Source organism: Ambystoma mexicanum, chromosome 6q (genome assembly GCF_040938575.1).
Source record: "Ambystoma mexicanum isolate Mex_15411 chromosome 6q, UKY_AmexF1_1, whole genome shotgun sequence".
In the NCBI taxonomy this organism is placed as follows: Eukaryota; Metazoa; Chordata; class Amphibia; order Caudata; family Ambystomatidae; genus Ambystoma; species Ambystoma mexicanum.
This window is the reverse complement of record NC_090937.1, coordinates 1,283,696,667-1,283,721,055: the sequence shown is the minus strand read 5'-3', so window position 1 is coordinate 1,283,721,055 and position 24,389 is coordinate 1,283,696,667.

Genomic DNA, 24,389 nt, shown 5'->3' with positions numbered 1-24,389 from the left:
TGCTATCACCCAATTAACTGTTTCCACACAGACTCAATATTCCTTTTCAACCTAAGTTGTGTCCGTTCTAAATGATCTGACGATCATTCATGTATCACATGATCATAATCCCTGGTAACCGTGGAAGCCCGGGACAATCTGCTTCACCCTGCAACATTTTATTTTGTAATTCATCGAAAATATATGCGAGCAGAGTAGTGAGGGCTATTAGTCTCATTTGTGATCGTCATCAATCTCACCCAAAAATTGTCTGACAGTACCCAATGGATCGAATGTGTAACATTTCCCAGTGGACCGATTCTTTGGTCTCGGAATGCCAGGCACTCCAAGACCAGATGATACAGGGCTTCATTTGGAGCTCCGCCACATGCGCGGCACCCTCACATTTCTTTACAGAAATGGAGTTTCGGTTCCATAGCTTCCATCGTCGGGAAAATATGCTTTTTAGAGTGAAATATTTGTACATAAGATTTTGGCATATTTGCCGGAACCATAGATGCTTGTTGTTTCTATATAATTGCAGCCTGTTTTTTCTGTCCCATCTCTTAATTTTTTTCTTAACTGTATACGCGCTATCTTCGATCTCCACTTGCATCATAGCTGCGTAGATCTTACACTTTTTATAGAATTTGTTCAGGAAGGATTCATGTCCGGAGTCCGTGCAAGTACAATTTTGTATGTAAAAGTTCAAAGAATGTTCTTCACCTTCCATTGTTTTAGACAGTAGGCACAGGGATCTTTTTATATATTGTGCCTACCATGATGTCAGACCTAATTCTAGCCTAATTATACTGATCGGGGTGGACTTTGGTTTAGAACTGACTTCCATATTTTGCTTTTTAAGTGATCTAGGAAGGCTCGATCTGCAAATAATGTAAGTTCACACCCATACAATATTGTTGCCATTATTTTGAGTTTATACAGCTCAATTAAAGGCACTATGTAATATGCGCATAGCTTGTTGTTTATGAATTTCATCAGGGAAATCGATGTGTTAAGTTCCCCCCCCATCTTCCCCTTTTGAATACTGAGGCGTTCCTTTATCGATATCTGGAATCCAAATAATAATTTATGCTAGTGACTTGTTTAATTGCAGCACAATTTACTTGCATATCTCCTGCCTGTGCGTTTGGTAGTAAATGTCATGGCATAAGATTTAAGTGGGTTAACTTTGATGTGGTTTGACTCCAAGAAAGCTTGGACACAATTGAGAAGCCTTTGAAGGCCTGCCACGGTGTAGCCCATAAATATTAGTTTGTTGGCATAGGTGATAATATTCACCTTTAGATCTTGCCATCTAGGCGAGAATCCTCCCCATGCCAGGCTTTCCTTCCATAAATCGGCTAGATATAAAGATGTTTGGCGCTACTACACAGCCTTACCTCACCTCTTTAGTTATAGGGATGGAATTGGATATGTCTCCCTGACTATTTACTAGGATTCTTACTGAGTTATCCCTGTAAAGCTGTTGTATCATACTTAAAAGGACCTCTTCAATTCCCCAGCACCTACATTTTCTCCATAGTATTTGAGTATTGACATTATCAAAGGCGGCACTCAGATCTAGAACAGCTACATAGAGTGTTTTACCGGAATTTCCTCCAATGTCTCTGGTTCAAGCGGACAGAGCCAAAGCACTCGTCAGGGTCCCCACACCCTTCCTAAAGCCAGGGTGAAGGATTCTCTCCTTATCTGTCCCATAGATCCCCTAGCACTAATTTGGCAAAGATTTTAGCTGCTGAGTCTATCAGTGCTATTGGTCAGATATTGGCTGGGCTCGATCTATCACCCCCTTTAAAGATTGGAACTACAGTTGCATAGCGCCAGGAGGCCGGATAGTCTGTGCCCCTTGCAAAACAGCGAAAGAGTCTGAATAGGATGTCGGACCAAAGATCAGGATGTTCCTTATAAAATTGATTCGACACCCAATCTGGACCACTTGCTCTTGAGTTATTCAGGGTTTTTATTGCCATATCTCGGTTTTAGGGTTGTGTATTTCTGCTTGTGATGGATTTGGACCCTCTGTGTTGAATTTCTTATTATAGTATTCACACCACTGAGCCTCTTGACTGCAGCTCTCGGGTACCATTCAGCGTCCGCCAAATGGCTCGGGTATTTTTACTGACCAACTTTTTGAATAGGGTTTGATTTTTGGCAATGTATAGTTTGAGCCTGTGAATCTTTAGCCATGAACTGTATTCTCTTTTTTTGGAGTTTCACTTCTCCTAAAAGATGTTCCCCTTTTCTGGTGGTGGATTTGAATTTTTTCAGTTTCTTCCTTTGCTCCTTTTTCTTACAATTTATGCTTAGATCATACATACAAGCATGATTTTGCACAAACGGGACCATCGTGTGTGCTCCTGTATCCTCCCCTGGGGAACCAAATTTGGCTAAAATATTGCTAAATTGTACAGGATGGCTCTGTTCATTCCACTGGTCTTCTGTTGGCTTTGTCGACCCTCCCTTTTTTCTGGACTCTGTTATTGATAGTAATTATCAAATGAGTCCATCCTAACCTGTTCATGCCACCTGTCATCCCCCCTCTAATGCTGAGGCTGAGCCAAGCGTGGTCGCCCGTTGGACGGACTCTTAGCCCTTTGATGGCATGTTTATGGTTAGTCATCCACCCATCAATCATTGGGTTCTCCAGCAACCATTCCTCTCGGAAGGTAAGAACATCATAAGGTGTTTGTAGAAAGGAATTAAAGCCACGTGTGTTCAAGCATAATACATACAGGCTAGAATCCTGGTCAGAGGGCTGGGATTGGGGGGCAAGGATTCTGCCAGCCATCTCCATCCTGCATCTGGATAGGATCGATTGATAGGCCAACGTCAATCATAGTCATAGTGACATGTCACCGTAATAATGTGTTCCGGGAGGGTATGGTGCTTTTTGGCAACATCAGCATGATAGCACTCAACATCCTGTAGCAGGATGTCCTCTTGATGCATGTAAACCCGGTCTTCAATCAGTTTTGATGAGAAATGCACAGTTCAGCTGCCTGGGCGTGATCGGTCAGTGATGTGTGCACATTTCAGATCGTGTGATGAAATTGATGAGAGGTCTGGTATTGAAGACAGCAGACAGTATTTTGGATCGGTTTAGCAGGGTATTTCGTTCTTCCTCAAAAACAGATTCAAATGTCAGGGGGTTCATAAAAGGGGTCAAGTTTTGAAATGTGCATGCACCATCCCCCTTGGGACATGGGCTCTCCATTTTCCTGATTCACCCCTCTCTCTGATTGAAGTGCACGCCACTTAATTCGGGTTGATCTCATTCCCCCTTTCTTTTCTAATTTGCTCAGCCTGATTCAAGGCTATCACCGCTTCCCATTGTATTTTTGTTTTTGAGGGGTGGTGATACTGTCTCTTCGCTTTTTCTTTGATTTCTTCCTCTCCATCACCTGCCATTTGCCATCACTGGAAGTAATTTTTTTCCTAATTTAGCCTTGTGTTGTTAATTGACTTTGGCAAATTCTTCTGGTCGTCCAGGCCAGTGGATATGTTTGTGTGTGTGTTTGGGACACTTGTTTTGCTTATTTAAGTTTTTGTCTCCGTTCTCCTCAGCTTACTTGTAGCCCAAATCATATTTCTTAGGAATTTGCATGAGCCCCTATTTCTCTTCCTCTGGGGCATTGGGTTATCATCAGATCCCCCTCTTCAACTGCCCATGACCTCCGCATAGGTTTTCTTAATCTCTCATCACACCTTGGGGCAGAGGCATGCTCCCTGTATTTGTGTTAATCATAGCCTTGTTCCATTCTGTTATGAGGCCAGTGTTGTGTAAATGTGTTTCTCGCCCCTTGGTTGTGTGTGCGTCCAACTAGAACTCATTCCATTCTGCCAGTATGGTTTGGATTTCATTCAGGATGCTGGTGTTACCCCTGACTTCGTAGATGACTGTGTCATACAGTCTCATGAATGACTGTAACACAGTGTTTAGTGCCAGCAGACGACTGTAGTCTGCTTCACTGTTCCCGATATCCGCCGAGAGATCAGTGGTGGATGGCACTGCGGAATGTTCCAAATATCTTCTGTCTCGTAATCCTCCTCTTCGTCATCCAAACTCGCCTCTGAAGGACACAACTGTGTTTGGGTCTTGAAAATCTGTGGCAAAGTGTTTAATCTCTCTAGCTGTTGAGTGGAGGCTGTAAGCTATTTTTCCAGACGTATTCCTCCTTCAGCTGGGGAAATACATCTATGGTCTCTTTCCCCGAAGACCGGTCCTGAAACCAGGATGGTCTGTGTAAATTCTGCCTCTCGGTACTCACCCCACGTACAGAGTACTTCTCTGGCTGATTTCAATGAGATATTTAGTTTGTCTTATGGGAACAAAGCCAGAGATTTTTAATTTGTCCAATGCTGATGGCTTTCCTATCAGTGGGGACCCACCTGGACCCACTTGGGTTTCCAGCATGGGCCAGGGAGGATGTTCACTCACTAATGAAGTTGTACCTTTTCTGGGTGCCTTTCATTGGTGGGGGTTTAATAAAGCTCAAGTCGGACGGAGGTAGGCTATCAGCTGTACAAGGGAGGAAAAGTAAGGCACTTGTGTCCAAGGGGCAGGGAGATTAGCCTTCTCACTCACAGTCACACTGTCTATTAAACCCATCTTCAGTTTTTCTTTTTCTGTTTTCCATGCAAGGCGCAGACCAGGGCTTCCTCTTCCCTTTTCAAGAACTGTAGACTGCAGTCTGCTGTACACACTTGACAGCCACACTTCGCCACATTCATTTGTTTGAATCAATGTCAAGGAATCTTTCATTGGAAACTCAAAATCTACTTGATATGGTAAGATCTATAATTGTGTGTATAGACCTTGATTAAAAACACCTTTTAGAACACTTCACAAATACAACTACAGAAGAAATAGACAATTGTAATGCAATGTTGTTTCTGTTCTGTTACAAGAAGTACACACAAAAAGGTATATTGAAAGACAACAGGCCAGATATAAAAAACAAGTGGCAAAACATCAAGATTCTGGTGAGAGATCAGTGAGCAAGAAGGAGCATCCCTGTTCAAGAACCCAAAGTACAAGTACACAATTACAACAAAATATCTGCTTTTTCTGTGATAGATCCAAAGCTACGTGACATCCACACAGAAAATGTATGATACTGTTCAGTTGAGTGAAAATGGCCTAGGTAAGCTGAAGCTACGTGGTGAATCAATGCAAAAGCTGCCCATGAGCACGACATAGAATGTTACATGGTATGCTGTATGAAAAATGTACACAATGTCATTTCACATGAAGAAATACCTCTAGAAATGGCACCCAATATGTCCGAAAGTGCAAGTCAGGTAGAATACATTGACAGTTTACTAGAGGCCGTTTGGGTGGCACATTTGTCACAGTGGCTGATACTAAGTGATAATTCAAGGAAATATTTTACTCTAAAATTGAGAAAGAGTAAGACTGATATCTAGAAAATCTCTGGAAACACCCATTGAAAATAACTTTATTTACATGGACAAATAATATTCAGCAATCCTGTCTTCAAGCATCAATCGCAGCATATTTCTGAAATCATTTAACAATGCTGTTCTGCCAATATGCAAGTTCCAACATAAATTCACATCTATAGTCTCTATATCAGGCTGCTAAAATACTATGGAAAAACACCCTAGCAGCAGAGAAGTGGAAATTCACAGGTGCAATCACCCAGTAAATGTTACAAAAGCAATACTACCCAGAAGTGTTATTGTTCTTTCAAAAAGTGTGTATGTGGGAGAAGAATGGTTGAAAGCTTTCCTTTTGAATCAGAACACTGCTGCTTTTTCATACACTGAGGGATGTGATGAATTGGGAGTATTCATCCCTTCACCCCAAGCGGCAGCTTCCCCTTTCCCCCCTTTGAGGCTAGATAGGTGAGGCTGCTCCACAAAGACCTTACTAGGGGTCTGGGCAAATGGACCTAACTGGGAGAGACTCCACCTCTAGGGAACAAGGACTCCCATTCCTGTTACAAACTCCCTAGACCATCCACTATAGTACCATATATGGAACTATCAGGTGTGAAGAACACTGTAAGATCCAGGAACTTGGCTGAAGATAAAACTAAAATAGCCCATTATGCACAAGTAGGAGGCTCTGTTTGCCTTAGGAGAGACGCACATTTAACTGAGACAAGTAGGCTGGAAAAGCAGGCACCCATGGGAAGAAGGAGAGCATGCCGAGGAGAGGCAAAGAAGAGACAGAGAGAAGAGCATAAGCAGGGCAAGCCTCCTTTCGAGGTGATGCCTAGAGGAGGCGGAACTGAGTACAGCTGCGGGGCAGTTGACTTTCAGGGGAGTCCTGAGCATCAAAAGGAAATGCGGGAGGCTTGGCATTTCCGAACCAAGAGGAACCGGGGAAAAAGAAATCCTTTTCCCAGTGTTGACGTGACCAGAACGACTTTGTGGTGGGCAGTGTGCCCGTTGAAGAGTGCCAAAAATAAACAGTGGGGGACTTAATGAGGTGCCCTATGGCCCGCATCAAGACCCGGTCGCAACGAGAGACTGGACCGAGAGCGGGACACCGTCAACAAGGAGAAACACGAGATCTGAAGCAGAGGAAGAAACCCCTACTGAGTGCTGAGACTGACAGCGTTCCCCTGCAGATACAGAGGTAATGGCGCACCCAGGAGCACCGGGAGGCTGCCGGGGCATCGTTATGGAGCAGGAGACACTCATCACAGTGAAATTGATGATATACTAAATATAAAGCCATTAAAGTGGAACTGTGTTCATGTGATTAAAATAATAACATATACCCCTGAAAGAGAAGGTATTAATAGCCAGTGTCATGATCTCGCCCTCATGGAAGCTTTAGGATACGCAGAGATTCTGCCATTGAACTGTGCCACTCGCTGCTTTCACTGCGCGCTTAGCTTTCTAGCTTTTCCGCTACCTGACGCGCTCCCACTTTCGAAACTATCCTGGCTCCTCCCCTTCTTTGCGTTGTAACCCTTCACACTGCTTCCATTCTGATTCTAGTTTGTTTACTTTCCTTCGCACTCTCCCTCTCCCCTCCCTATGCTGCGCTGCCTTCCCTGCTTTCCTCCTGCCCTCCCTGCTCATTCCACCTGTCTCTTCCTTCCTGCCCTGTTGCCTACTTTGGTTCAAGATTTGACTGCTGCTACTGACTTCCACTCAAATTCCTCCTCTCTTCCGAGCCTGCTGCCGCTTTGGATTTCCATTACCAACACAACCCAGGTTTTGTTTATGCCTGCTGGATTTTCCCCCGTGAACGGGCTGATTCCAGAGGACACGGCATTCTTTACTTATGTAACTACTACTCAGGAAATTGTGGCGAACTCCAAGAACAGAACCAATCTCTTCGAGAAGAAGAGTACTTCCAAGAGACACCCAGCAGAAGCTGTTTCAGGACAATCTGACCAATCTACCTCAACTTCTTCCTTACGTGAGAGTGAAGGGGAATTATCTGTGGAACGTGAGAGCCGGGCACAAACACCATGGTATGAGTGGAAAGTACCCCAATGGTTTAAGACTAAATATAAGGCCATAAAAGAGGAACTTTATTAATATAATCAAGAGAATAACAAACAAGTCTGAAGGAGAACGTTTTCAGAACTGTGCCCAAACACCCTGAGAAGAGGGGGAAGTACCCCATTGCTTAAGAAATGATGAGTGGAGGAAACCAGATAGAGAAGTTAATCATTATTAATAGGAAGTGAAATTAAGTGAAGCAGATAAGAGAAGAAATAATCACACTGAGCAACCCAAGGAGAGGGAGAAGGTCAAGTCATTACAAAGATAACCAACCTAAGAAGGCCTAGGTTACTAGAGTCAGAAAGGCTTATATGCCTGGATCAAAGTACAAGAAAGAGTGATACAAAGGGCTGTGGAACAACTGTCCCTAACAGTGAGACAAAACACAAGTATATTGTAAAAGAGTTACAAGATCTTGCCCAGAAGGTGGCAAGAGACATCTTACTGGAGAGAACTATGGACTATAGAGATAAGAGATAACTAGGGGAGGGGAGACATTTTCCTAGTGTAATTTAAGTTCGTTAAAATAGTTGTAGTCAGTGAGTACTAGTTTTGGACTGTGGACATATACATTTTGGGACTTCCTGATGTCTGACGAGCACCTTGAATTATTTATATAGGCATGGAAACCCCTCTAGCAATAGGGAAAGATTCTCTTTGTTATTTTAATAAACCTGTAATAATGTTCTTCAAGTGTCCACCTCCTTTTTCTAGCCTGCCACAGGGCCTAACACAAAAGCAAGCCTCACATGGTTCCTTCCCGTCAGCAAGGTGAAGACATTGGGGCCTCCTTCCAAGTACAGCAGACTGGAAATAAGGGTGCCGGTAGCAACATACGTGCACACTTTCCGGACCCCCGTACTACGAGAATGCCAGTGGGGGCACAGTTCCCCTGCCAGGCCTGACCTGCTGGGAAATTAGGCCCCTACCGACATATCTCGCACTGTTAGCAATAGTGCCAGTGCTTCAGTGTCCCCATTTCCACTGAGTCCTATGTTACTCCATGGGAATGGAGATTTACCGTTCAGCCACCACTTCAGGCGGTGGAATCAGTGTTACGGGTTGGTGGCCACGCGCTGGTAGCAGAAGCGGGTTACTGCCAACCTCGTAATGAGGCCCAATGTAGAGACTTCTATCTCTGGAATGTATTTATCTTTTAATATTTGATTCATTTTATAGGGAAATATCCCTGATCTAATATCCCCAAACCTGGCAATGACGCGCCAACATTTGCGATATTATCTAAAAATTCTATTTTATTTCAAATAAATTAAGAAATTAGATTACTGCAGCTGGTTTACAAAAAAAGAAATATACCCTGCTACTGTAGTCTCACTTATGTTTGCATCACACTACAATATCCAACTTATTTAGCACGATCATGCCACATTCCCAGGTACATCTATATAATATAAGGTACATGAATATTATACACAAAAGTAGGATCTTCCTATATATCTGTGCATGCCTGAAATTAAATACTTCAGTTTTAAAAAAACACATAACTCAAGAAGCTGTTCAGTAGTATGGGTAGAATAATTCTATTGGGTGCTTATCAAATTGTACTGGCAACCTATGGCAGGCACCTAATAGGAATGAGCTAAGTCCTTGGTAGCTCATTTTTAAATAACTTTTGTTAAAAGTGACAAGTTGTATCCCAAACATATGATAGTCTCAGAAAATAGTTTTTACTTCAGCATCATGGACAACGTGTTTGGAAATTAATCTGGATTTTCTGTTCAAAATGTTTTGATTTTTTTTAGATTAAATTTACATCAAAAGCGTGCACATATACACTTCAATGTTATCGAAAACAAACACATCTTGCATAATTCTAATACCTGAACTAAAATAAAACAAGCAACCCAATCATAAGATATTCATCCAAAAAAATGAATAACATAGTTCAAATGCACGTTCTTTAAAAGCAAAGTTCTATAAAATGATCTATAACCTGTGCAATATGTCAAGCATAGACCTGTAATAAAAACAAGTTGCTAAAATCAAAGAGATCTGTCTTCTTGCTATAAGATTAAAAACTTTTGTACTACTGTCCTGCAGATAAATGCATTCAATATAGAGATGTTTTAGTGTTTGTAGCATTTCTGCAATAGCGACGAAAATACTGAGACCTTGCTACCCCATTAGGGGAACATAACAGCCTAACAACTGATCTATCAGGAGACGTCTTCAATTAAGCCTGAAATCAATTACATTTAGGAAAGTGTCTCACATATTCAAGGAATAATAGTTGTTTTTTGTTGTAGATGTTAGTAGTTGATTTGCCAATCCCAATAAGAGACTTTTTTTTAATTCCCCCAAGTTGTAAGATTGTTTCACATGTGATCCTGCTCTGAAATCAGTCAAGAACAATTCTTTTATCGCTGGTGGTTTTCAACTAAACTTTCCCAAAGGCCTCCCAGGACCTTTCCATCTTAGACTGGCCCGCATATCCATGGATCCCTATATCGGGAGAGGTTTTGGATCGGTGTGGTGGAGAGGCAATAGCAGTTGGAAGCTGATAGGTTCCCTTTCCCCTGGGGGTCTGAAGAATCCTTCCACAAATACCAACATGACAATAGAGACATCTTAATGGATAACTGTCTTTATTGCTGTGTGTTTATTATGAGACATAATAGTTAAATTCTGTCCTAAGATCTGAATAGTTTGCAAAGTTAGGACAACACTCCTGTGATTTAATTTGAGTGAACAAGATTAAATAAAACATACACCACTCTACCTTTATTGTGGCATATAAAAATGTCAAACCTAGTTTTGTCCTATGACCTGAGTTGGGACAGAAAATGGTAGAGTTAACAGGTACACCCATATACAACCTTTAAGTCTAACCACATTTCATTTATTTTGGACCATACTTCAATACCTTGAAGTATGTACCTTCCCCTTTCTGTCCCTCTCACCACTCCTCTCTCCTGGAGTGATCACTTTCTCCTCTCTTCCCAGCTCACCCTCTCTTCCCCCCAGGCCAAGCCAACTACATCATTGCCACCCACCTTCTCAGTCACTCGCCCCATGAAGCGGGTGTCAGTTGATGCTTTCGCCGCCACTTTCTCACCCCGCCCTCTTTGGCTGACTCGCATCCTGACACAGCCCTCTCTATGCTCCACTCTGCTATATCTGATACTCTCGATGTTCTTGTCCCCGTCTTGAGGTTCCGCCTGAAGCCCAAAGCCAAGTGCAAATCCTGGTACGATTCAAACCTTGTCACCCTTAAACGCAGGTGCAGGGTGGCTGAGAGGAAATGGCATGCTTCATGTACATCCTCTGACAAACTGGCCTGCCGCCTGCTCCAAGGGCAATACCGGCTCTATGTCCTCACCAAGAAGAGAGCTCACATCCAAGCCAGCGTCTCTGCAGCATCTAACAACTTGGCTGAACTCTTTAAAATGTGCCAATCCTGCTGCGGTCTCTACCTCTCCTGCCCCCTCCCTGGCCCTCTGCACGGCACTGGCTTCTCATTTCATCTCTAAAACCAATGATATCCTGTCCTCTCTCTCCTTCTTTGCCTTTCCTCCCTCTACTCCCTGCTGTTCCTCTGGCCCTTCCTCGGCCACCTCCTTCTCTGTCTTTCCCTGTTCTCCCCAGACGAGGTTTCAAGAGAAGTTCAATCTATGAAAGTCTTGTCAAAACAGGTTCATCCCTGTTCCTTCAAAACCATCAAGGACCACATTGACTCCCTGGCTCCTGCTCTGGCCGACTTCTGCAACCACTCCTTTGCCACTGGAGTATTTCCTTCCTCCCTGAAGCACTCCCTTGTGCACCCCCTTCTTAAGAAACCCTCTGCCAACCCTTCCTGCCTGGCTAACTATCGCCCAACTCCATCACTCCTTTCCTAGGCAAACTCTTAGAAAAGCTGGCCATCTCCCAGCTCAATCTTCACACTGAATCTGTTCGTTGTCTCCATGATCATCAGTCTGGCTTCAGAGTTGCCAGAAACATGGAAACTGATCTCCTGAATATCCGTGAAGACCTGCTCTCCAACCTTGATTCCAACACCCCGTCTGTCCTCATCTTACTTGATCTCTCTTCTGCCTTTGACACTGTCAACCATGCCATCCTGCTCAACTGTCTCCATGATAACCTAGGGATCACCGGTTAGGTCCTAGCATGGCTGACCTCTTTCCTCTCTGATCGACCCTCCCATGTTCAACTTGGGTTCTTCCTCTCCTATAGCTCTATATCTACCGGGGTGTTCCCCAGGGGGTCTAACCTCTCTCCCTGGCTGTTCAACCAATAACTGGCACTTCTTGCCCACCGCATTGCCACGCTGTGCTCAGCTTCCAGTGCTATGCGGATGACACTCAGCTCATTTTGAGGCTACCTTCAGCCACCTCTTCTCCCTCTCCCATCTCTGATTGTCTGTCCGCCACCCAGGAGTGGTGTGCCGCCAATGATATCTGCCATAATGCCAGTAAGACCAAGATTCTCCTCATCTCACACCCACACCCTCCTTTCCTGTCACTCTCTGGCCGGCCTCTTTTGGCCCTCTTCCTGCTCCCACCTGTGAGGCTAAAAACCTTGGTGTATCTTCGACTCCACACTCTCCTTCTCCACTCAGATCTCCGATGACTCTAAGAAATCACACTGCCAGTTGCACCTCCTCAGAGATATTTTTCCTTTCCTCTCCTTCACCCAGAAGCTCACTGTCGCCAGAGCTATGGTTCTCTCTAGGCTGGACTATTGCAACAGCCTCTTTCTAAATCTACCTGCTGCTACTCTCCGCCCTCTGCAACTCATCCAGAACAGGACTGCGAGACTTGTCCTTGGGCTCAAGCCCGGGGATCGTATCTCTCCAGGACTCAAATCTCTGCACTGGCTCCCAGTGGCTGCAATGATTAAGTACAACACCCTCTACATTGTACACAAGGCTTCTGGGGTTTGGAGCCTCAATACCTTCAACTCTCTCATCCTAAATACCTTCCTTCTCGAGCTCTTCGCTCATCTGCCTCCAACTCCCTCAGGGTCAGTCACTTCTCCAAGCAATGAGTTGGTGGTAGATCTCTGTCTTCAGCTAGGGCCTCCCTCTGGAACAGCCTCCCTGCCTTCCTGAAACCTGAGGAGGACCATCTCTGGTTCCGGAAGCACCTCGAAACCTTTCTCTTTGATTCTGCCTTTTCTCTTCCTCTCCCCTGCTGACCTCCTGGCTGAAACTGAAACTGCACTGGTTACCTGGCCACCCCCTGACCTCCGGCCCAGGTCCCCTGCCCCACCAGTCACACACTTGCACTGCCTTCCTGGCAACCCCTGCATTGGGAACTGTTTTCTGTATCACTACAGTCCCATTACCAGCACTTGACTCCTGATGCCTGCACTTAACCTTGCCACCTGCTGGCCTTACTTTTACTTATTGTTACTTATTCTATTATCTCATGTACTGCACTGTCCCTTCTGCCTTGCCCCCACGCACTTTCCCCCTTCCCATGCACTTGCGCGATCTGAATGACACCTGGCCTAGTAGGATCGGTGTCTGCCTTCCCTCTTTTCCCCCTCCCTTGCCTCGGTGCGCCTTGAAACACTTGTATATAGGCGTGTTATAAATGCCACAAATACAAATGGAGTAGGTAAGGGGCCTGTGTATGCACTCTGCACACCTCACATTAATATTGGGATTGAGCTGTGTTGCAGACGTCAGGGCCAGGCATACCCACTAATGCCTGGTAAAATAGAAAATCTATGACAAGGAGTGACACGCAAAATGCGCTCTTCCCTTGTTTAATGAGAACATTCTAATTGTTGCTGTTAAATATGAAAATGAGGAAAGTGTCCAAATGTTGGTCAGCACTAATTGTTTATTGAAGATATCACAGAGTGTAAGGCGACACGTGTTTCGACAAAGAAAGTAATTCTCAAGGCTGACATAAAGATAAAAATAAACAGTATAATACAATGAAACCAAGAAAAAGTTCATGTACACAAAGAGAGTAAAAACTAAATTGTAAATTACATATCCGAGTTGTAATAGAGTGTGTTGTGGACACAGGGGCGGGCCAGAAAAGAACAGAAAAGGGAACTTAATATACAAAGCTTGTAATGTATCTTGAAGCACCATTGGCTAAAGCAATCAGCATATATCTCAGGCATTGGGTGTACATGGACAGAGACTCAAGATGACACCATACATTCCCAAAGTCGAGCTAAGTGTTAAGTGCACTGTTATGTGTTGATTGACGACCAAGAAGCTGTAAGCCAAGCAAAATCGTGGGTATGTTAGTCAGCAATAGATAATAAATGAGAAATAAGTTAAGATCCAATCATGTAGTGTGTGCCAAACAAACCAAGATTCATATACACCAGATCAGAAACGATTTGAGACAAAGTCAGTCCTTTTTCTCAAATCCAGAATGATTCACCGAGTGAGAGGGGCACATGGTTGTCTCCAGCCAAAGGTTTTCACAAAAGTGGCAACTGCTCCATGTGTAAATATGCAGATAACAATATCACTAAATACACAGATGCCAATGGCCATGAAATTCAGATTTGAGACTTTATTAATTGTCGCGCTACACATGTTGTATATGCATTATGATGTATTTGTGCTAAAATCTATATTGGATCCGCCATTAGACAACTCTGTATCAGGATACGAGAACATTTGACAAGCTTGAGCAGTGAAGACCCTAAATTGCCACTCGCAATTCATTGGCAAACCTTGCACCAAACTGATAATAAAGAAGATATCCCCTTTGCAAGTTTGATGAAAGTCAAATTGGGGAAGAGAGGTGGTGATATTGTACTTAAACTTAGGCAATTGGAGGCTAAATGTATTTGTCAATTTCGATGTACACAGGACGGTCTCAATACAGACAGTGAGATGTATGTGTTCTTGTAATAACTGATTTCAAACTTAAACATTGTTATTTTAGTACTTATTATCTGTGTAGTTCGAATTGTCTAAAGATAAAAATGGACTATGAGACATATGTGCCCTTGTTACTACCATGGATCTTTTCATTTATACATTGTCCTTCAAGTATTCACCATATGTGTACATGCAATAACATTGTCTTTGTGGCACATATTCACCGACACATCAGGCATTGGGGTGTTTGTGCAGTGAACCATGTGACAACTACCATACAATTACATTCTATAATCTATTTCAGATTGGTGAATTGATCATCTCAGAGTGCATATTTACTCTATGACATTTCTTTGTCGCACATGGTTTCCAATCATATTCACAGCAGAGTCCACTACAATTACACAGTATCTAAATGCGCAATAGCCATCGATCATGCACCAATGGGGAACCGCGACGCTGTGAGCGGTCGCGATTTAACACAGTACGGACAGCGCCCGCATCTGCGAAAGCACCTTCAGGAATCAGAGGGATCGAGCCCAGATGTATAAGTAATTGAGAAATCCCCAAGCTGATTGTAGTGCTTGTTTAACAATGTATCCCTTAATTACTGATTTCAGGTCTCATATATTAACAGGCAGTTCATTCGAATTATTCGTCCATCGGGAGACTGAATACTTGGATCTTGAGTAATACACAAGTTGAAAATATCAGTATATTACCACACCAGAGGGTGAGCGTTGCTCTTACATTATCCGCTGATATTTTGAACCGTACGTACTTCTTGAATGTTAAACTATGGCATTTCACTGTCATGCAGCGGCCATTTATAAACAGTTGTTTCATTTCGTCTGATTTGCAGCAGACTCCTCTATAAAGGCATATCCATTATGTGGTATTTTCAGAGGAATTGGTTTCTTAAATCAGTCTAGCAAACATTGACTCCCAAGAAGATAGGTGAGATAGATTATAAACTCAATATAAATTCACTTTTTTGGTATGTGAACCACCATGCGCACTGGGTTTCCTTTCATGACCAAATTCTCTTGCCACTCTATTGGCTATTGCCATACACTACATGATTGGATCTTAACTTATTTCTCATTTATTATCTATTGCTGACTAGCATACCCATGATTTTGCTTGGCTTACAGCTTCTTGGTCGTCAATCAACACATAACAGTGCACTTAACACTTAGCTCGGCTTTGGGAATGTATGGTGTCATCTTGTGTCTCTGTCCAAGTACACCCAATGCCTGAGATATATGCTGATTGCTTTTGCCAATGGTGCTTCAAGATACATTACAAGCTTTGTATATTAAGCTCCCTTTTCTGTTCTTTTCTGGCCCGCCCCTGTGTCCACAACACACTCCATTATAACTCGGGTATGTAATTTACAATTTTGTTTTTATTCTCTGTGTATAGGAACACTTTCTTGGTTTCATTGTATTATATTGTTTATTTTGATCTTTATGTCAGCCTTGAGAATGACTTTCTTTGTCGAAACGCGTGTCGGCTGACACTCTGCGATATCTTCAATAAACAATAGGTGCTCACCAACATTTGGCCACTTTCCTCATTCTCATATTTAACAGCAACAATTAGAATTTTCCCTTTAAACAAAGGAAGAGCGCGTTTTGCGTGTCACTCCTTGTCATAGTGTTATAAATGCCATATCATATCATATTATATTAATCATTTACTGTTTATATCATGGTAGTAACAGTTGCATCAAAAAAGCCTCCTTTCTTGCTAAACATAGTTTAAAATTAGTTACCATCAGCCACATGTTGGAATTTATTCTTTCATGCAATTTTTGATCCAAGGTTTTATTACTTGTTGAAAAATCCAAATAAATCAACTCAGATTTTTCTTTTAATTTAGCGTCATCCATGTACTGAAGTTGCATTTTAAATTTGGTGACTGCTCCAGTAAACCTCATAATATTAGATTTCTTTTTAACATTTAGTTCCAAGGTATTTGCCATTGCATGATTTCATATAACAGCTAAGTTTCTATGTAGGCTAATAGGTGTCTGATTTATGTATTTATTTATTTATTTGTTTTTGTTAAGTGCGCAGCAGTCCAGAGTCATTGTGGCGCTGGTTACAGACAGCTTACTTAGTTACAGAAGTGAGGGAAAACAATTACAGTCATATATACAAACAAGTAAGGAGCATACAAGGGTCAGATGAAGAGGAGGGTCTTGAGTTTTTTGCAGAAGATGAGTAGTGATTTTTCTGATCTGATGTCTGTGGGGATGGTGTTCCAGAGTTTAGGGGCTATGTAGGGAAATACTAGTCCTCCCCCTTTGGCTTTGTCGATGTGGGGAGTTTGTAGGAGATTGGTATAGTGTGTCCTGGTGGGTTTGGAGTGGGCGGGTTTGGACAAGGTTTGTACAAGCTATGAGGGTGCTGATAAGTAGAGGCATTTGTGCGTGAGGGTGAGGATCTAAGGGTAATATATTGTCAGCATACACAAGCCAAGTTAAATTCCTACTATCACATTTTAGAGGAACATTTCTAAGTATCTTCACTGGATTGGAAGAAAAAAAAATTGATTGTAAATAAAGCATATACCATTTCAAATCTCTATTGGTATCTATTTTGCCAGTATAGACACCCTGATAACTTAATCTAATTCCTAAAGTAGTGTTAAAGAAATGGTCACCCTTTCTTTTTTAGTCTTTAAACACTATCTGCACCCATCCACAAGTTAACAAGAACATATTACAAGGAACTTTCCTATGAAGCATCACCAATATTTATGTGGTTCCTACCGGAAGGCTGCTATTTCATAATGCTGCCATCGGTCTATAGGATTGAATGCTGTGTCAGCACAAATCAAAAACCAACCTCCTCAAGATAATGCGTATGGCCTCTGGAGCTTACCACCTCCCCTGCATGCTTACGCAGACACTTGTCTTGCAAACTCAGAAGGCATACATGTTATGTTGGAAGGCCCAGTGTTTTATTCGTCTTGCCAGCACATTCAATTCTAAAGACACACTCAAATTTCTTTTTCAAACCCCTGCTTTTTCCTGCGTGAAGGATGTCATTTAATATCACTGCGGTGTGTCTTTAGGTGAATGTTCTTGTGCCACAAATCAAACATTTACGAATTCTAGAAAATATGTATTGCCTCCAGAACTTCACATCTCGTCTGCATTCTTGCGCAAAAAACTTGTTTAATGAATACTTCCGAAAATAAGTCCTTATCCTGAGTGTGTTTCATCCTTGACTGTGAAGTGTTGAAGCAAATAACTGATATGTGTTCTGCCAATCTTACCATCTCCCACAACAGACCCTTTAATTCGGTGGACTTTCTTAACAAATCTGGAAAATGTAATAAAACATTGGTGGAACAGATTTTAAATGCACTGTACTTTAGATTTGGGGTCATACCATCCTGTGAAGCAACTAATAATATCTAAACAGTGCCATTCTGATCAATTTGACTTATGTCTGGATGAAATGTACATATGCATTGCCTTACTTTCTTCTATTGTCTATTTTATTGATGGATCTGGTATTTTTGACATGTGGGATTCCTGGTACAGTGAGAGGACTGTACAACAAATCATCATCAGAAAACATATTTAGTGTGCTGAAGAAGCACATCAGTGCATACGTGTTGCACTGTGTCCCTGCTACCTAGAATCGTTCTTCAGAAAGTATCCACATACAGAAATTCTCAATAAGGTAGGAAAATGCGAAATTAACAAGTGATGCGATATTCATGAACTGCCAGCTACCATGAAAAATGCAATATGTCTGAAAAGATGAAGGAGTTTGACAATGTTCAAGGACAATCTTATCCAGCATTTAAAATTATGCAGTGTTACATGGCACTGGTGAAATCTTTGTTGCAGATGTGGCGAATGGAATTAATAAATGTTATCAATTGAAGCAATAATTTGGGTTTTGCTTTGCATTAAACTATTAGATGATGGCATACTATGTTGCGAAAATTAGTGTTTTGATCTTACAAAAGGCAAATCGTTTGAAAAAGAAAACTGGGTTGTGAGAAAAATGGCTGTTCCAATGTAAACCTTTCGAGCAGGCGATGTGCTTGAACAAGTAGTTTTCAATGTTATTCAATGTTTAGTAGGCATGACAAATTACCCTACGGCACTTTTACACCTATGTTTTACCTGCATGAGTACTTGAATGTTTATCTGAACAGACATGGCAGGGACACCAGTGCAAGCAGTATCAAAGAACTTTGCTTAATGGATTGGAAACCAATTTTTATATGTGCAACCTCAAATTCTCAACATTGCAACCAAGGCAGTCTTTAGTGAGAATATTACAAAAGGTGTTGGACAGATTTTATGATGAGTTAAAAAAGAGACTCATCTATTAAACTAGAACAATGAACGTATGTCAAATTATCAAGCAGAACCTACCAAAGCTGTGCTCAAGCACCTACAATAAAAATAAAATAAAATTGACTGGTACTGTTACAAAGTTAAGAGGAGACACATCACTATGTTCCTGACATACATTGCATGCAGATCAAATCTACGGTCATCAGTTCTTTCCTTGGATAGGGTCAGTTCTCTTTTGAGAGCGTTAGTCTCCTGGCGGGCTGAGTGCACTTCTGCCCGTAATTCCCCCACCCCAAAATCTGTGCCAGCTGATCTGTCTCGGAAGTCTCCATAGCGCCCGGGTGGGAAATTGTGGGTTGGCTTCGCGTTCTGTCAAGCTCACCTGATTCCCACGGAGGCGCAGGTCTGGCTTCGAGTGCTGATGCTTCTTCAATGGTGATGGACAGGAAGGGCCCCTCTACTCTGGCTTTTCTGGCTCACAGGAATATTCCCCTGTGCGTGAAAAGGGGGTATTACCTACTGACGGAATAATGCTCAAGCCTCCCACTCCCTTCCAACCCTCCTCGATACCCTTCCACGGTTCCACGTGAAGTCTCACCTTAGGGTCTGGAAGGATGAGCTCTCCATCCTGCTTCTGATGCAGGGGCGCGTTGAAACCCAGTTACTTCACTGGATTGAGGTTTGATGGGAGTTCAAAATAAGCTTGACTATTCAGGTGAGGCGCTGTAAGAGTTCTGTTGCAAGTTCAAAAGTTCAAGCTTAATAATAATGTTCATTGTCTTATTGCAGCAAGCGCTAATGCTTATGTCTTTTTCCCCTTAGGGGCCGGGGTTCGGAATGCCGGAGAAATGGCGCCGACCCGAAGTGTAAGTTCTGGATGAGTGTTCAGGTAATGTCTTTGCATTCGCTCATTCAATGTCTTTGTCTTTTTTCCCCATTGGGGCCGGGGTCCGGAATGCCAGGAAGCGGCAGGACCCGAAATGAAATGGGAATGACCCAACAGGTAAGTCTTAGAAGGAAACTGAGCTTTTCCTATTTCCCTTCCTTCTCTCACCTTGTTTTCTTGTCTTTTCTCTCTAGGCTCTGGGAAGTGGGTGCGGATCCGGATGATCGCTGCTGAAGATGGAGCCGCCCAGGAAAGGTGAGTGAAATGCAGCGCTGCAGCGATCGAAGTGAAATGCTTTTAAAATGATGTCTTCCCTTTCAGGATCGTCGGTGTGATGTCTCCGTGATGCAGCTTTAGCAGGTAAGGTCTTCTTTCTCTCCAATTCTCTCTTATCTCCCTTTGCAGGCGACCCAGGATGCTGACAGGCGTGGCTGAAGTCCAGATGCAGGAGCTGACACAGTGAGCGTCCAGCTGCGAGGAGCAGAACAACGCGAAGCGTGAGTTGCTGATCGGGCGTGGTTTAAATAGCTTTGGAAGAAGTTCCAGGCTTGTATCCTTCCACCGATCAGGTATGTATCCTTTCCCGACCACACCCAGGTGGAAAGTAGTCCCACAGGTAAAGTAGTTCCATTCAGGCCTCAAGAGGGTCTGGATGTAGCAGCATGGTCTGCACCAGGTAAGTGCACATTAAAACACTTGAACACATGTCTAGCTTTATGAGCCAGGCGCCTAAGGCGCCAGGACAGGGGTCCAACATGAGCCTGGCGCCTGAGGCGCCAGGACTGTGTCCAAAGGGCCCCAGCTTGGGCCCGCTGGCACTTCCCTGGGGGGAATGATGCCTGCCTCTGGGGTTGCTGGGTCGGACCTGGCTCCTTGGAGGTAGGCATCATGACATCTACAAGAACATTTACATGAAACTTAAGGTTCTATGAATTTTCTACTGTACCATGATACTAGTTACTGATGATGCAACGGTGCCTCTTTTCCATCAAAAATTGAAATTGAACAACCTTGAAGTTGATCCCACCACACCCATGGAAGGCAGTAGTCCATACAACAAGGAAAACATCCCAACAACAAAAATAATACCAATACTCCACATGAAGGGATTATATCTGTTGCAATTGTTGATGGAAAAGCAGAGGTATAAGCTTTGATAATCAAAAGGCATGCGAAGAAGTACTGGCAGTAGCATGAAACACACTTAATGTTGGTACATACAAAGAAAACTCAACCAAGAGTATGACAAAAGAGGCTCTGGGCAATTGTGACCAACCACTACAAAATCATCGACAGCACAAGCATAGATAGTGTTTAAGAGGAGGTATCAAGCACGATTCACACTCCCACCTCCCATTTTGAAGTACCAGGAACGTTCATGCCGAAATATGTGACATATGTTGAGAAAATAAAGCAGCATAGAGCTGCAGTTGGGCTCTGTCCTGTACCTATCAGAATAACAGCACCTATTGAAGTACCGACACCTAAGAAAACCTGGACAGTAAGGTACCCATTAAGAATACCATATCGACAAATGAGACAGAATGACGATTGTCAGATTGCAATACCCGAAGAAACTAAGAAGATACTGAAGAAGACGAATGATGATGTCATAAGAACCTGGACTGATCCACATATAGAAGATATAATGACCTGAGAATGATGACAAACAAGACGAAACACCATGGATAAGTGACATCCTAAACCTAAAGTGAAACAATTGATGACACGATGTCAGAAACTTATGCCATAAGCACGATGAAGATATTCAGTTAGTTTAAACGTGTACATATGCAAAGTAACCACAAGAAGCACAGAAATCGTGGAGTTTACTTATGCTTAGTAGTAAGAGAGATTGCGGCAAGCGCCACCTATACATATCTACCTTAAAAAGAGCACTTTACATAAGTATACTTCCACTACGCACAAGAGCAGAATCAACTAAAGGTTACTTAAGGTCTCAAGAGGAGAGTTTTGCAGCAAACAAATCGAGAATTAAAGACAGAGATAAACTCAGATGAAGGTAACCATGCCAAGAAGCCAAGGTCGTATCGGCTGAAATAGACCAACAGTGGATACAATTAATGAGAAGAAGAACAGAGTATCCTGTTCAGAAAGCTCAAGATAAGCCACAGATGGCAGATGACTCGCAGAATTAAATAAAATACACAAAATTGCATGAAGGAAAGGCCGATTTCACGATGTCAAAATCACGTGACCAGACCAGCAGGAAGGGATGAAACTTTCACACCGACTCATGGACCTTTGCCATGCCCAGACGCCTTAACTTTCCCAGACCTAGAAGCAGACTCGAGGCAAACCACAACGAAATAATTGACACATGACCACTGAGGTGATGATTGATTGTAACAATAATTGGAGGAAAGCTGGGTTGCAGACAAACTCCCTGTACCTGGCTGGCTATTCTGCACGCTGCTAAGCGCAAGTGGAAAAGTATGAGTGAGGTTGATACCAACCCAATCATAGTGGACCATGTAATCTAGGGTCCTATAGTTAGTAGAACCAATGAGAAGTCGTATTTTTAATAACGTTTACAGTAGCCATTTTGAAGGAAGGGCTTAGATGCCCCACCTGACATTGTCTATCCAATCCCCTCTCCCCGTTACCATATACAGATATAGTGCCTATATTAAAGTTACCTTCCTAGAACCAATCAAGTTGCATGCTAAATTTTAAAGAGTAACACATCAGTGATGACACATTTTTTGTATAAATGCTATGTTCTTTTCAGAAATTAAGTGGAGTTTAAGTGAGAAGGAAGATCGAGCGATTGCTAATATTTATTAAACTCCCTGTTTTTTGTAATTGTCACTAAACAGACTCCCTTTACCAAACCATTCAGTTGTCATTATTGATTTGGTGCAAAGTAAAAATCTGCATCCCCATCCATCTCAAGGGTGCTGCTGCTCCTCTTAAAGTGCTGTTTGGAAACCCCCAGTCCTATGGGCTGGCTGAGGTCCATTGAGCACACTTGGTAGCAGAGATTGATGGTTATCAATTAGAATAGATTATATAAGACATCCATTGGCCATTGACATAAGTAACTCTGGGTCCTCTGCAATATCACAAGTCCTTTGGCATCTGGCTGAGTAGAACAAGAGGCTCCCCATAGAAAGTGGTTAGTCTAAGTAAAAACCCTGCAGGTTAGGTCTGAAGGAACCTTTTCTTTCCCCCATAAACCCCTTCCCTCTTCTACGAACAGCTAATCAGACAGGCGGCAAGGAGAGGCGTTAATGAAGTCGGTGATCCCGAGCGTCCAGAGAGGAAGAAAATGCGAACGGTGAGTGAAAAAAGACTGAATACGTTTGCAAAAAGTTGCATGGCTTAGAACAAGTAAGGGAAGGTAACAGAGGGAGGTGGGACAAAAAATAGCGACAGAGTAAGAGTATAATATATATATATATATATGGGGAAAATATTGACTCGAGGGTGGCTTAGCAATAGAGAGATACTGGTAGGATACCCGCGCAATAGAGAGATACTGAGAGGATACGCAAGCCAGAGAGAGATACCAGGAGGATACCTGAGAGAAGAGACAGGAGTATACACCCATATACCTAGGTTTTAATATAGCACTGAAAGAAGCCTGCATTTAAAGTAGTGAATGAATAGGGCAATATAGGAGACCAGAATCGATTAAAAGGCGATCTGAAAGAAATGGGATTACATTCCATGTCGGAATAATAAATAGGGGCAGAAATGCATCTGAGGAAGCAGATGGCATGAGATTTAAGTAGCCGGCCAGAGTCTGTCTAGTCTGTTGTGTCTGTCTTGTGTTTTTTTTCTTTATTCTGACGTTACAACAAAATGTTGTATGACATGAATTGATGGTTGTTGTTTGAAAAAGTAAAAGTAGATTTTTTGTGAAAAAACTGGATTGGAGCTTGCGACGATTGGTGCTCGCTCATATTTTTGATCTTGTTTATGAAACATAAAGCATAACAAAGTGTTATATATAAGGAGAGGATAAACATGTTCCTCTGGCACTCCAGAGCAGTGCGCAAGAAATGGACAGATATGACGCTCCCATATGAAAGAGGGGGATTTACCTCCCCAGACCTGATGTTATATTGGATGGCGGCACAGGCCCAATACGCCTCTCATTGGTATCCTGGCTCCCCTTCCCGCCTACATGTCAAGCTGGAGATCCTGGCGGCAGCCGGTGTTAATATAATGGCACTCATATTACATCAGCAGTCGGAACCACCGTGAATGCCTGGGGCCGATTGTTCAGTGCAACAGCAGAACAGCACCCCTATTACAAGTAGCTCGCAGTGTGGGGGTTCCCCGGGCTGGAGCCTACACACGACACGGCTCTGGCGCGGCACTGGGGCACCGTGGGCTACCAGGCACTAACAGACTTCTATCCCGATGGGCGGTTCATAAACCCACAGACATGGAGGCCGGGCTATTCTGGGTCGGCGCTAGAATTCCTGCAATATTATAGGCTCTGTGCTGCCTTCCGCACTGCATGCCCCGATTTCTCCAACAAGTCCTCTGATACTCCAGGGATTGCATACATTGCCAATTCAGGGGTGCCCGTGGCGTTGTTTCCTCATTATACAAGATGTTACTGACGAGCGTCCCGACTCAACCTTCAAGGGCACGTAGTGAGTGGGCAGATGAACTGGGCCTCAAGGTCTCTGACCACTTATGGGAAGAAATGTGCTCGCACACCAATAGAGTCTCCCTCAATTTCCGCTACCGTGCCATGCAATATAAATTGCTGAACAGGCTGTACTACACCCCTCTCAGGATCTCTAAATTTTCCCGCACAGTCTCGCACTCCTGTCCCCGCTGTAAGGCGGAGAATGCGGACCATCTGCATATGTTCTGGA